Consider the following 8678-nt stretch of genomic DNA (forward strand, 5'->3'; position numbering starts at 1 on the left):
TCGCTTGCGCCCGTCGTTGAGATTTCCCGCCCGTCATTCGGATTGCGCGTCCAGTGCGCATACCATGGCGATGGCGTTGGTTGGCCGACCCGGGGAGGGTAGTTGGGCGTGTGTGCGATGGAATTTAACCGTTTGGTGAACGCTAGCGCCTTCACTGAGTTGTGTCTCTGTTACTCTCTGTGTTTCATTTTCTCATAACATCCTTTTTGGGTGTACGATTTTTTAAAAATATTAAATTTTAATCAAATCTAAAATAAACTTCCAAAGTAAAGTAACGTTTTAGCGCATACCAATAACCAGGGTTACTTGAAAAACAATTTTAAAAATTAACTAATAAAAACCTGTATTTTTAGGCTTACACTATTTCCATTCCGAGATAAGATGGAGAAAAATATATTAAATTGTACGATAGAATACTTATAGCTCTAAATAAAATACACTAAAACAAATCGTGTTCAATACAAAACAAACATAGAAATTTTTTTTTTTCGTTAAATAACTCATGTTAAAAAAAGTCAATAAAACACATATAGATTTTCTTAACAGCTCGTGAAGTTTATGTTTTTTAATGATACATACTGGAAGCATTGGGAAATGAAAAAAAAAATGGCAAAATTAACCTAATCGTTCAAACATCCTGTGTGAATAAAACTTCGCGGTTTTTCCCCTGCAATTGGCTTAAAGCTACAGTAAAATATGTGAATAAAACTCCACATGCCCAGTCAAGCACACATGGGCCGGTTATCTGGACAAGCGAGAAACTCGATAATTAATTAAGCCTTTTGCCTTTACTTCACGCGCACCACCCGACATTGCCATCCGAAGGGATTTGGAGGTACAATAAAACCAAGATGAAGATGTCGATACGAAGCTCACAGCGCAGAAAAAGGTAACAAGAAAACAAGGACCCACACCCATTAGGATGGATCGCCGATCAGGACCACAGCAGGGAAACCTGTTTTGTTTGGAGTGGGCCGAAAATCGTCCGACTGCCCCCATGGGAGCAATTCTCGCTAGCCTTTCCTTCCGGTGGCGACGGGCGAAACGGGGCGAGGGGTTGATAAAAAAAATGCTTTCGCTTCTGAGATGGTTTTACTTTTCGGTACGATCATGCTCACCGTCATGCTAATAAGGTTGAAGAATACGCCCTGATTGTTTGCAAGAGGGTGGGATGAAAAATTCTGTAAAGCCTCAATCAGCACTAACAGAGTCATTTGCAAGACTAATACACATTTGTATGCTTTACTTGGTCGGAAAAACGATTCACCTTCATCTTATTGATTTGCATGTATGTACTTGTATGTACTTCAGGATCTAAACCACACTCTTGGTCTTTTCATTGAAAATAAATTAAAAATCATTACTTTTTCAACCGCCCTCATCAATAATTGGGCAAGCAATTAAGACTCAATCGGCAGCAGAACGGCTCTGGGCACGTCTAAGATATCGGACTCCCGACCAAACGCGTCCATGTACCATTCCCGTCGAAAGGGTCCGTTTGGTACCGGTGCCCGCCTTCGTGGATTTCAGCGGAACAGGATGACTCAGCGGTCAACAAACCGTACGACATTCTAACGATGGTTTGCGTGTTCAAAATTAAGCCATTGCCGGGAGATTATTGTTGCGAGTTCTTCTTTTGTGCTGGTAGTTCTTTTATTTGTAACGCTTTTTTGAACCGTGGTTGAAAAACACACACTCGGAAGCGAGCATCGGACGTCTTGCTTCCGATACGATCGGGTCCAGTGAAGCATAAGCCGTACTTTGGAACAATTCTTCATTTTATTTATGCTGTCAATTTGCCTTCCTTTGAAAAATACGAAAAACAGGTTCCCAACTTAAACAGAACGTATATTGTTGGCAGAACAGGTTCGATGCTGTTTCGGCTGTTGAAGTCTTTTGTCATATTTTGTTTCAGTAAGCGCGATAAGACGCGGTATTTTTATGATCGGATCAATAGTTTAACGCTCTGAACGCTTCAATACTTGCTGGTTTCTTATTGTAGCTCTTTTAGAAGGTTCTTCCTTCTGTCATTTACAATATGTTTTACATCTTTATGTTCCATCGGTAAACATGCAATAAGGATGTTTGCCACTCGTCTACAACGTGTAAATCTTTTGAATAAATTTAATGTTAATTACATTAAAAGCTAACGCCCTCCCAAACCAGCTAATTGTCATTCAACTTGCGCATTCATCATTCACTAATAAAATAGCAAATCGTTTCGGTCGCTCATCACTTCCTTCCGTTCCGTCCACGATCACTATTGTTTCGCAATTTCAGTTCTCAGCGAGAGCGTCATTCGTACGGGTCGTTGTGTTGTCAATGAATGGCGCGCATTTATTCTACCGTCCCCAGCGCGGCCACATAGAAGCAATTGGATATCATAATGTTTTAAACTGCTCTTCGGATGTTTATTTTTCCCTTCCCATCAGTTGGCCCTTAAAGGTTAGGGTATTCTTTATCAAGGTTAAAAGTAGCTCCCGGAAAACGACGTTCGTCACTTCGAATATCGCTTTGCAAACGGTGAGCTTCTTGAAGATCTACCGAAAACAATGGTGCCCTACATTGAGAATTAAAATCGGAATTTTGCAAAACAAATATATAATCTTATTAATTACTGACGGGAGCTCTTTCCAGTACAACAATTTTTCTGAACGTAAGGATTAAAAAAAAACAAATTTCTATTCTAAGCTTTCCTAACCCCTGTAACGGGATAAAAAAAAAAACCCGTCCACTGTACGATGGTCCGAATGGCTGGACCGTCCTCTTTCTCTCTGGTTTCGGAAGTCGGCCCCGTTTTACGGTTTGCAGATTCGAATAATAGTTGGATCTGATATAACATCGAAGAAGGGAACCGCCTCTCCGTCGTAGGGCATTTTAATAAGATCGTTGAACTTATTTTCTTCCGGTTCGTTCTTCTTGAGAAACGAGAACAAAGGTAGCGTCGCGCCGCAACGTTCACAGGTGGATCTCTGTTTCAGCAAGACTTTAAAATCATTGTCTTTTATCTGACAAAGCCCTTGGCTTGTGTGGATCTGCTGGCATAGAACGGGTACGGTGAGGGAATATTAAAATAAAATTCGTAATCTATTCGTTCCCATATGATGAGGTGACTTGCCGACATTTGAATTTTGACACAAGACATTGGGAGGATGTGGTGGAAATGATCTGCAAAAATACGAATTTGTTTAAACAACTCCGGCCCTGGCCGGAATACACTTTCTTGACCTCAATGAAGGTATATGACCTGTCCAAAATGGATACATGCTCAGAATTACAATCAATGAAACACTCGTTTATTTTAAATTTGACTAATTATTTCTTTTCTTCTCTTTATTTTCTCTATTTTTCGATTTCATTTTGTGTTACAGAACTTTTTTCGGTTAGCTTGGTTTGTTTTTTTTTCTGCTTTTGTCTATCAATTTTGATGGTACAGAAGTGCACATTCTGTTTGCCTTCATGTGATTTTATGGATTTGTGCTGGGTAGAAACTTGTTGTTTCTTCTACCTTTCAGTGTGTTTTTTTACCGGTGTTGAAGACATACAACAGCAATCAACCGGGAAATATGTTAGAGGAATGTCGAACAAAAGCCCAGGAGTGTTGCGGGTCTATCTCGACATACTAGCTCGATTGGTTTTCTTTTGTGTCGGCTTGACTTCGAAATTGATAGTCGTTACTGTGGTAAACTTTTCTGCTGTTGGTTTTTTCTTTAGCTCTTGGTTAGTAAGTCTTATTTTCTTCATCTTCATGCACATGTTTTAGTACAACATGAGAGTGTAAAGGAGTAAAAGAAAGTGTCAAGAGTTGGTTTAGTGATAAAATCCTACAGTTTAATTGATGTTCAAATTATGCTGCGCCGTATTTGTACAAATTTTATCCCTTTCAACATGATCTAAATTTGTGAATGTGAAGATTGTTACACCGAAACCTTTAACAAATCGTTAACATTTCCCTATGCCTTAGTACACAAATCAGATTGGTTAGTTTTTCAAAAACAAAATTTAAAAACTGCATTTGCATACACCAAGTTATTAGATTCGTTCGTTATGAATTAGCAAATTGTTTGATGTGGTATAAATTTTTCCAAAAGGATCAGTTCTTGCCCGTTTCCAATTTAGTCCGAATGATGGCCTACAGCTTTGCCACTTTTAACGTTGCCCCTTACTTTAACGCGTAAATTGTAGAATGAAAGGGAAAACATTTCAGTTTCTTGATGATTACACTTCCTAGCAATGTTTGGTAAACTATTGTTTGGTTTCTTGGGAATGCTTTTCTCCGTCTCTTGTATTTTGTTCTAATTTCTTCCATGTTTCGGGGGACAGTTACCAGTGTTTTAACAAATAGAGCGAACATCGAACAGCATCGGTATCGGTATTCACGCTCCACTCTTTTCAGCATATTTGCTTTTGTGGGTTTCTGACCCGGTGTTCATAAATTGTGCGTTATAATTTATTTATTCATTAGACTATTTTTCAATCTATCGAGGATTGTTGTTGCCTGTCATCAGCCTGTAGTTGTTAGGTTTATGGATAGTGATTGCAGTTGGAATCATTACATGGTGATTGATGTCGATGTTCCTTTTCTTGTGACAGAGTTTGTGTGTGTGTGTTATTTGAGGATCATTAGTTGGCTAATGATTCAGTTAATTTTGTAGGGTGTTTTTGTTTATTTCTTATCAGATTTCTTTCCAATAAAGGCATTTTTTTCCAAATGATCAGAATAACATCACGCATAAGAATTGATACCTGAATGCTAACGATCATTTCGGTTTACATGATTATAAAATAAACATTTTCAAAATTTCGTACAATCAGCCAGTACCGTATGGAATAAGTGATAATTCCCCATTGTTACAATACAATTTTGACATAACTCAAATGTTAAAAAGCCCCTGAATAACATCAAGAAATCAAACTTAACTAGACAAAGATGAAAATAAAATCAAAACCACATAACAACCGGTGTAAGGATTAATCTGTTTATTTCAAAAAGACTTCGCCCGCCCAGTGAATCACTATGCAAAATTCTCATGTTTTTAACTGTGTATTTTGTGTGGGTGTGTTTTTCTTTTCTTCCTTTTGTCTAAGAATCCGCCTAGCATGATTCTTTTTCATTATTAGAGAATAAATGTTCAGTGAACTTAAGGGCTACCCGAATTTTGCTATTGTGAGTTGATGAACTATTATTTAACCACTTGTTTACGATCGCAATATGCATTCTCCAAGCCGCGTCCGTTTCGTTTTACCAATAATCACTGCGTACGTGACGTTCCGGGAGCACAAAACTATCGCATTTTTTTTCTTCCCTTTATTTTTCACTAATCAAAATTATTCGTACCTAAAGTTCCTCACATTGTTTAAATTAATTTAAATTATATAATATTTCTGCAACTGCATTATCTCTATCTCATGCTCGGACTCATTCGTCCGTGCTTTCAACTTTCGATTTTAACTCATTTTTGCGCTCTGCTTACAACTACTGTTATTTCCTCTTTAATCATTAATGTATATAATCTATATGTATAGAATTAAAGATAACCAGCCATTACTGGTTTTCCTTTGTTTTTGTTTGTTTTTCTGGGTTTGTATTTGCGTAATTACGGGTTTCTTTTCGCTCAGTATTACCTTTAGAAAACAAAGTCAATCACTAATAACTATTTTTTTTTAACTTACCACCCACCGCCTCGTAATGCAACTTAGCGAATTGCACCACTGTAACATTTTGTCTATTCACTTTCCGCCGGGAAATTCTTCTTCAGCGCGAACAACTTTTTGCCCTTCGCTGTTTCTAGTGTTTGCGTAATTTGTATGTTTCCTTTTGCGTTCTGTTTGTGTTGTGTGTGTTTGCTGTTGCATTCGTGTGTCGTGTTTCCTCCGCATTCATGATCTTCCCTACCATCGACTATCTGCGTCTTCTGGTTTTAAATATATTTTATTGTATATTTTTATGCAATTTATATATTTGTATATATATCATTTAAGGCAATTAATTCATTACATTCATGAAAAAGTGAAGATGATCAGGCGAGTTAAGGAGTCTGAATTTCGTTTGTTTCATTTTCTTGATTTTTTTTAATGTATATGCATCCGTTAGTCTGTGTTTTGTGTCGTACCGAATTGTCCGTTGCTACATTCAACTATGTTTTCGTAATATTACCAGATTCTTCTTTTTTTCTTTTGTCTTGTTTCGCCTGTGCTGTACTTTTTTATGTCGCTTCAAATCTTTACACAATCATTATGCGTTTCACAGTCATTCCTATCCGGTTGTTATACTTTATGCTCCGTTTGTATTTTTACTTTCCTTATTCTTTCTCTTACTTCTTCGATCAGTTTAGTTTGTTTTAAATATATATGTATATATATATGTATATCATTCTGCTTTGTTTTATCCTTGATTTGTAATATATATCTATATATATTCATATAGAAGCACCCATACATTTATAAGTTCTCATTTCATTCTCGGTTCAAATTTGTGTTCCTCCATTTGTGTGTGGTTGTGGCTGGCCAAAGCCGACCACTACACTGTTTGTGTTTGAATTACCTTTTATTTCTTTCATCTGTCGGTTTTAACTTTCACGAAAATGTGTTGAAACTTTTCTCAACGGATCTATTGGGATGTGTGAAAGTATCGGTTCACCAAAGTTCCGCCGGGGTCTGTCTAGTTCAGGAAATTTAAGAGTCTTTGATACATTGCAAGTTTGCTCGACCTATCCGAAACATGACGGTCAGATTTTAGTCATTTGGAAGTGTGCGATTTCTCCAGTTATTAATTAAACAACGCTTAAACATTTGTAGTATCTACTAGTAAAACAAAACAAAAATCAAACAAAATCCCAACATAAAATATTCCTAACGCTTATCGGTGCTCGCTTAACTCATCTTTTCAATAGTTCCTGTACAACGTCGGTATTAAGATTTTTTGTCCAGATGGTGCTGCTATCGTCCGATAGACACTAGCAGCATGTGTTCAAACATGAAGATTTATACGTTAGAGGGTGAGAAAATGTATGTAGTGTAAGTATGCTACGCGAAAAATTGTCCTACAATATCTTATTATTTATTTCAGTACGATTTTGAATTTTCTTCTATCTTTCAGTCCTTGTGCCAGTATCAAAGTGGATGCAGTTCATCGAAACTAAACCGTGTGTTTTTCTTTTTCAATAAAAAACATCTACAAACGCTGACAGTATGACACAGGACGTTGACGTTAACGATATGAAAAACAAAACGTTGCGTATCGAAGAAGATCAACAGTTCGTTAAAAAGACGTATCGTAGGAGAAATACGAGTAAATTTACCTAAAGTCCTTTCCTATCAAGGACGTAGTAAAGCTACGGTGGTTGTAATTTGCATGCGCGGTGTGTGTTTCTCTGCAGTGTTTAACAACAAATTTCTTCTAAGAACAAACGGGGCTGGCAAAACATGGTTTGCATCGAATCTTTTCGGATGCCAAAAAGGATCGATGCACCTACTGGTGCGAAGGCATGTTGGAAATAAGTTAGGGTGCGAGAGGCTAGGTAAAACCGAATAATTGTCGCCTAAAGCTTACAGAATGAAAGCAGCGTGAAAACAAGTTCCACTAAACGAGAGCAGTGGTGGATACTGGTTAGCGTTTCTTTTCTTTTGTCGCCTTTTGAATGGTCCTTTTCGACAGTGAGGTAATACTTATCGATCAGGAGTTCAGTCGGGTGCAGCTACGAACGGACCGACATGACGCGAGACTGTACACGTGACGTGAACTTCATCCTGCCTAAACTGGGACTTAAATTTGGTTCCTTTTTGCTACAATCATCGTTTGTCGGCCAGCAGGAGAAGAAACATTTCTAGTAACTAGCGCTAAACAAGAAACAATACAACGTACGTACACAAGTAAGCAAACGATACGAAAGAGAGATAGGAAGAGATTCTGTTCTGTCGTTTCGTTAAAGTTTCCTTTTTTCCCTTTTTTCCCCTCCCTAACATGCATGTGTCTCCCTCACCTCTCGTAGCGGAAGGTATTAACTAAAGAAATCAGACTATTCAGTTGCGAAGGCATTTGTGTTGCGTGCCACAACACAGTGGCCCATAAATTTTCCTAATATACCTTTCTCGTGTCGATCGTTCTTTATCAATCAAAACAAATAAAGTCTCAAAAAGAAAACAAATTAAACAGAAAACAAACCGTTTGTACGTTTGCCGCCTGCGAAGAAATAAGAGAAAAATCGAACGAAAGTAAAAATAAAATACAGAAGGGGCTCCTTATGCTATGCTAACACTTTCACGAACGTTTGTGTGTTGCCAATCGCAAAATAAAACGAATCCACGTTCGGATTTCTGTGCGATCGATTGATACTCTTGTACTACAGCACGCCGTGTCAGCCAGATCGACTGATCATTGCACTTTTTGTGTTTTTTTTTTTTTACTTTCCCGTTACTGCAACCGTCGGATTGATACGTGGGTCGACCTTCGAGTTTAAACCTACAAAAAAGTCGCGTGGAACGAACAGTCTAATGTGTGTTTTCGTGTTGTTTAAAATATAAAAGAAATAAATCTTGTTTAAAAATAGACAATAGAAAACAACGATCATATATGATCAAATGATCGGGACACAAATCCAATAAAAAAGGAAGGAAAATAATTTAAAATACATTTCCCTTTCACTCTTTGCTCCTAACTCGCTTTCGCCCATTCACTT

This window comes from Anopheles coustani, chromosome 2, assembly GCF_943734705.1.
Source record: "Anopheles coustani chromosome 2, idAnoCousDA_361_x.2, whole genome shotgun sequence".
NCBI classification, from domain to species: Eukaryota; Metazoa; Arthropoda; class Insecta; order Diptera; family Culicidae; genus Anopheles; species Anopheles coustani.